This window comes from Liolophura sinensis, chromosome 10 (assembly GCF_032854445.1).
Source record: "Liolophura sinensis isolate JHLJ2023 chromosome 10, CUHK_Ljap_v2, whole genome shotgun sequence".
Lineage (NCBI taxonomy): Eukaryota > Metazoa > Mollusca > Polyplacophora > Chitonida > Chitonidae > Liolophura > Liolophura sinensis.
Window position 1 is genome coordinate 10,809,085 of NC_088304.1, and position 7,525 is coordinate 10,816,609.

Genomic DNA, 7,525 nt, shown 5'->3' on the forward strand with positions numbered 1-7,525 from the left:
GGACTAGATAAAAGAGCGGTGGAAGTCCGTCCTGCAACAAGGAGGCACACATTACATACACTCAAAGGGAATCCTTCGTCGTCATATGACTGAAAAATTTTAAGTACTCTTCCGACCACAATTACCTGCACACGTGGTAACCCAGCTCCTCCAGTCCAAAGCAAAGGCAATTATGAAATATGTGACATTAGGAACATGCCCCGCCAATGGCCACACCTTTAAGAATCAGGTGCGCCTCCTTACACCTATGCCAATATTAAAAGACACGAGGTGACTTTCGACTCCAGCCGTGCCATTAACCGCTGCGAAAAAGTGCGTTGTACACAACGATCCACTTGTCTCCTTTAAACATCTCCGCGATATGTCTGCATGACCGCATGACGGCGCTGGATTTAAAGCCAGGTGCATGAATTACCTTCATAATGATAGTTCTGGTTAGTCATGCCTTTCTTGTTACTTGTAAATCTTAACATTACTTAGTGTCAAAAAATGTCCAAATTATTCCTCAGATGTTTTTCACCTATAGTCAATATGGGGGCACTACCTTACACTGTAGCCTCCTGTTTATTATAGTCTTCGTTAAAGCAATGAGTTGACAAAGACAATGATAGTCTTATGTTTGACCTAACAGGTCTTACAGGAAAATTGTGCCTTATTTAAGCTGTACAGTGCAGTGATTATGTGACATAGTCGCAAAGATTTTTAAACTCTTTGTCACGGACCGGACTATCATACTTCTGGTTAATAACCTTATGTTACCTGGTCGTGTCATACTTCTGGTGAATCACATTATGTTACCTGCTCCCTATCATACTTCTGGTGAATCACGTTATGTTGCCTGCTCCTATCATACTTCTGGTTAATCACCTTATGTTACCTGCTCCTGTATACTTCTGGTTAATCACCTTATGTTACCTGCTCCTATCATACTTCTGGTGAATCACGTTATGTTACCTGCTCCTGTCATACTTCTGGTTAATAACCTTATGTTACCTGGTCCTATCATACTTCTGGTGAATCACATTATGTTACCTGCTCCTATCATACTTCTGGTGAATCATGTTATGTTACCTTGCTCCTATCATACTTCTGGTTAATCACCTTATGTTACCTGCTCCTGTATACTTCTGGTTAATCACCTTATGTTACCTGCTCCTATCATACTTCTGGTGAATCACGTCATGTTACCTGCTCCGGTCATACTTCTGGTTAATCACCCTATGTTATTTGCTCCTGTATACTTCTGGTTAATCACCTTATGTTACCTGCTCCTATCATACTTCTGGTGAATCACCTTATGTTACCTGCTCCTATCATACTTCAGGTGAATCATGTTATGTTACCTGCTCCTATCATACTTCAGGTGAATCACGTTATGTTACCTGCTCCTGTCATACTTCTGGTTAATCACCTTATGTACCTGCTCCTGTCATACTTCTGGTTAATCATCTTATGTAACCTGCTCCGGTCATACTTCTGGTTAATCACCCTATGTTATTTGCTCCTGTATACTTCTGGTTAATTCACCTTATGTGACCTGCTCCTATATACTTCTGGTTAATCACCCTATGTTACCTGCTTCTATATACTTCTGAAGTGAACAATCTCCCCTGTCTTTTATTCAAAAATTACAATCCGAAATTCGTTTCGATATCCAAGGCATTTGAACGGAACGTTAATCCATTACCAACCAAAAGCACCAGATACCACCCCTGTGAGCCGCCATCCAGTGGGTAACCCATTGATGAATCACTATAAATGACTAACGATAATTTGTCTCTATCGAGACTCGAAATTTCAGCGACACTTTGTCCGATCTAACTGGCTTAATTATACTGTTCCCTTCAATGAGATCTGTTACCTTTAGATAATTTGACCCGGGTTGCTAAATTGTATGTATCAAACATGATGTCTGGTCTACTTTGATGACCTATCCATAAAGTTGGACAACTTTAGATCTTAACACATGCTTTTCCGAACTGGTTAGACTGGACTCCTTTTCTGATGAGAAAAAAGGTTTGATTCTTCACCGATAAGCTCTAAATCCTATATACTGAAACGCCATATTGTCTTCCTTACCAATTTTGAATACAGGTCGTATTTTATTGATAACAGAATCTTCAAATCCTAATGTGTCTGCCTCGGATAAAATCGTTCAACATGACAAGCCGATATTCCCTGTAGCCCACCAGCCGAATTCATGTAACGAATACTACTGGGTCACGTTTTGACTTCACACCACGGCTTTTAAACATGGTGGATTCTTACCCTTTGTGTCAGGATATTTAAACATCAAACAGATGCATACTTATTTAATTTCCAGATCTGACAGAGACAACCAGGTCCTACCACAGAGCAACGGGGAGGGGGGGGGGGGGGGGCCTGTTTCTGAGCAAACACAGAATATAATTGAAGACCTACAGCCTCTTTAGAACAAGTAGGGAAAGATCGCGGTATTGATTCATTATCAACCTCTTCCAACCCCTGGCTGGTAGTATGGCTTTCTGAACTGGGCCATTTTGTGAATCTTTCATAGTACACACCCATCTAGCGGACATACACATCAGACAGCTGTATAAATAGCATTATTTTCCCAGCTTTTTAATTCTGCTGTTTTTGCATCCAACCAGACGCAATCCTTTACAATCATCACAACATCCGTATTATCTGCTTTTACACCGATGAATAACTCTCAGGTTGTACTTTGTAAGGTTTACAATGTCAGTTAAATCTACTGACTGTTTTACACCTGCAACAATTCTGGCGAGGTGTACTCGACATGCCAGTTATTTTACCCTGGCCACTAATTATTCTTGCAGCCAGTATCACCATTTTCTATATTTTCGTAGGTTATATTATGCACTGGCCTGACTTGACTTTTAACAAATTTATACCTCAGTTATTAGGCCTGTGTGACATTTTTTCATTTTTAGAATACATATTGGAGCGTTTGCATTACATTTCTTCCCTTCAGAGACATCATTTTCAGAATACACATATGGATCATTCATATTTTCGGAATGCCATATTAAATGGATCTTTTTCATTACATTTCACTCAGGAGCCTTTCACTAATGCGGTCGCTGTGAGTTCAAGTCTAGCTCATGCTGGCTCCCTCTCCGGCCGTAAGTTGGAAGGTCTGCCAACAACCCGCGGATTGTCCGTTGGTTTCCCCCAGGCTCTGCACGTTTCCTCAAACAAAAATGCTGGCAGGCGTCGTATAAATGAAATATTCTTGAAGACGGCATAAAACACCAACAAATACATTACATTTATTACCCTCAGTGACATCATGCACATTTACAGTCATCATGACCTTCTCAAAGTGAGCCTCTATCGTCCAAATCGGTAACTAAATCCGTCTTCACCATTTAGACTGTTACTCATACCATTGTTATGGCTTTCACTGTTACAACTTCCCGAATTACTGTTCACCTGCTGATCAAACACAGATACCCATTTCCGTCTGCTTTGGTGTACAATAACAAGTCTTCCACCATGCTGATCAAAAACCATAAACACCGTCTTGTCCAATCACTGTGGCTGGACCTTGCTAATCGCTACTATCGGGACGTTTAAAATATACCTGGTCACGTCACCAGGCTGACAAAAGTCGACACGCGGACATGTCCTGTTTTCTCAAAGGTCGCTGTATTTTTCTCCAAACTTTTAACTTCCACGAAAGCACGCCTGGCACTATATATTGCTGAAATATGTTTTTCCCACAATGGACCTTACGGTTGTGCCTTCTAAAGCAGGGAAGCTATTGATAAGTACCGAAGGTAAAGGACCTAGTACAGTAAGGCAGTTAATCGACACCCCTCGAGGTACGATAAGAGTGAGTGAGTGCTTGGGGTTTAACGTCGTACTTAAATATTTTTCAAGTCTTATGACGACGAAGGAATACTAAGAATGCATGTAATGTGCCTCCTTGTTGAAGGACGGATTTCCACTGCCCTTATTTAGTGCTGCTTCACTGAGACGCCCTTACCGAAGTGAAGTAAGCCGCCCTGATACGGGTCAGTCAGTAGTTGCACTATCCCCTTCATGGTGAACGCCAAGTGAGGTAGCCGCAACTTCCTCTTTTGAAGTCTTAGGTGTGACTTGACCCAGGATTGACCCTGAATCTACCGCTCCAAAGCGGACGCTCTACCCGCTGTGCATACGGGACCCGGTGGGGTACGATAAGAAAATGCAAATTTGAAAATCCCAGGGCAGTTCCAAAACAGAAAATTAAAAATTGGTCCAGTCATCAAATAAAAGTTATATGGGCCATACAAGAGATGGTTGATAAATAATAACTCGCCAAAAATACATTCTCGGTCAAAACGCCAATTATTCGTTCAAATACGTGAAGAAAAAGATTTGATCTGAGGGATCTCTTTTTTAAACGTTAATTCAACATTTAACCTAATCCCGATTTTATACCATTTCCTTTTCTTTTATCCTTCCAATGGACATCCTACTCGCCAATCTCATCGTCCGTTTCGTTTACCATAGGGATTATCCTTCCTCTCAGTCGCTGATTCGGCTTCTTTTTTGGCGTTGACCATAAGTTGGAGGAAATCTGAATATTTCTACAATTCATAAAGGATATGGTGCGGTAAAGCGGAGAAAACAGTCCCAGAGAGGTACGATAAGAAAGTGCAAGTTTCAAAATCCCCGCAGAATTCGGTAAAATTCGGAATCAGAAATATAAAACTTCGTCAAAGCACTAAAAGACATGGTTGGTTAGTAGTAACCCTCCAATAATGCACTCTCGATCAAAAACGCCAATTTTCGTTCAAGCGAGGCACTGTATTTTTTAATTCACAGTATAAAGATCAACGCTAATCAGAAAAATAATCTTCACTGAAACTTTTATGTGTGTATTTCTACGTGCTGTCAAAGTTTCGTTGTGGTTAATGTTTGTCTTCATATAAATAAATTAAACTTTGTAAAGTGATGAGTTTTAGCCTAATCTGGCAAAATTAAAAAATACGTATTTCTGCCATAGTCAGTCAAGCACCCTTTATAGTACAGTGAAACACTCCAAGACACTATGAAAAACTGATTGATCCTCCAGAAAGAGTTAGAATTTTTTTTTTGTCAACAGATTTTTTGCTTGAGTAAGATACAGAAAAATTAGAATGGATAATTGTTAAGCTATGTATTACGTGACGTGTGGCGACTATAGCGAAATTATACGTGATCCTGGTTGAGAGAACATATGGTCCTCCAGCTACTATTAACATTAACATTTATGGGGTAGAGTGAGTATAGGTTGAACATTTGCTATTTATATTTAATTGTAATTATATTTGTATTTAACTGATTGGTGCATAACTACGTGCTCAAGAGTTTTTCAGAAAGTTACATTTCCGGTACAGTGATTTCTCCCCAACTCTACAGTTTCTATTGCAAAAAAAAAAAAAGATATTTCTGTGTGTCTGCAGCAGTCTACGATTTCTCAGTTTTAAGGCGTATACATCGCTTTAGTGTTACATTTGCAGCTTACAACTTGTATGCTTGTCATTTAACAGGAAAAGGAAGAGTAAAATAGAATTGAAAACATAAGTAGCCTTGTGAGTGTGTCAGCAGCTGCCACTTACAGCTATAGTCAGTTTCGTTTCTTGAGGTGCACACATTTATGCACTGGGGCCCGAGTTTCCACCTTATCATTTCAGGTCCTGAGGATTCCTTCCAGAAGCCAGCTGGTATGACCTGTAGTCACGACAATTATGCAAGCTATCTTTTAAACCATAACTGCCCTGCTGATTTCAGTTTCTGTCAGCTTTTAGATTAACATTCCGCAAACTTAAATTAATCCAGAGGTTAGCAATGCTGTTGCAGAGTTACTTCAACATACAAGAGCCCCCATGCTATCATACCAATAGACTAAACCAATCGCTTCCAAGATTAATTACTCGAAAGCAGTGAAAGATTTTTTCATTCCGATTATACTTCTGGTAGATACAGTTGTGACTGTGAATCGTGTGATTTTACTTACCGTCCATGTAAACACGTCATGACTGGTAACCTTAATATTGTAAATAATGATGATCTTAGAAATCTATATATATGAGAGCTAATAAGAAAATTGTCCTTTCGGCGCTTGAAAGCCTTGCAAAAAATGGTGTTAAAGGGGTAGGTAGAAGGCCTCAGTCCATGACACTTGATTTGAGCTAGTAAAGAAAAAGGTTGTGTATGCAATGCACGATATTAGAACTAATGCTCACGCGGCAACCAAATAAGTTAGGATCGTACCGTGCGAAGGTACTTGATGACCTTCAGAAAAATATGTTATTGTTCCTGTGGACAAAGGTCCTAAAATATAGTACTGACCGGCAAGATTTATTACTACTTGTACCAGTTGCTTGTAGAACAGCTTAACATCACAACAACTCCCACAACATCACGTATTCTAGAACGACCAATACCCTGGAGGAGCTATTTAAAAATCATCAGTCCCTTCAAAACAGAGGAGTGTAATCCCCACCTCCCCGTCACATCGATATACAACAACTTTAATGGACTCCCAAAACTGTATAAATCTCCATATAAAGCTCACTATACTGTGGGATCGAGAAACACCCAACTTGTATCTACTCTCTTAAACGAAAGCACTACAAGAAGAACTGTTCTGCAATTGGAAAAAAAAATCAGGCGTTAATTATGTGGATCCTTAAAAACTCAAACGCCTCAATTACTACAATTTCTCACACAGAATTAATTGATAGAATGTCATCACTAAATGTATCGGTGTTTAATAAAACTGGTCACGGTTACGTTAACGTCAAAGGCAACAAAGCCTTCTTCAGTTCAGAAGGCTTGAATATCTCATGAATAACATCTATGTGAAATCCGGGAAACACCATATCCAGAGTGTATAGGTCTTGCGATGAGTACAAATTGTGCCCCAGTTTGGCCGACCTACACGTGTTCTCATGCAGAAAACTATTAAGTAGTAATCCTCACAAGATATGATCTCTCTCATTTACTGTGTTGATTATCTGCTGGCTTTAAACAATCCAGTTACCCACCTTCGCTTGATTTCCTGTCTCAATGACCAAAAAAGCGGTTCCTTTTTCACAGGCTTTGCGGACAAGAGGAATAGTTTCAATGCTGACATTGTAAATTATTTTTACTGGACAGCAGTATACCAAAGGGTTTTACATGTGCGTGTACATATTTCGCCTTGTAGCATTTGTTTAGATCCTATGTGTTGTGTGAAGATTTCATTCACAAAACTAGTGTGTCAAGGTTTCTCCATCATACGTCTTCACTCAAAGTTTTTAAGTTTTACAACGAGTAACAATTCTCTTGTAAATAAATATGGACAGAGCGTTAGAATCTGTGTCGCTTTCCCTTTATGATTGTCTAATTCTGCTTAACCCGTGGCCAAAGGCCGTATAATTCATCGTGTTGAATTAGATACATGAACAGTTGCCATCAAAGCGCAACTGAGATACATATTTTGTTTTGGACAACTAATATTCTAGCAGGGTACACTGTTTGAATAATGATTTCACTCAGTCGCCTAGAA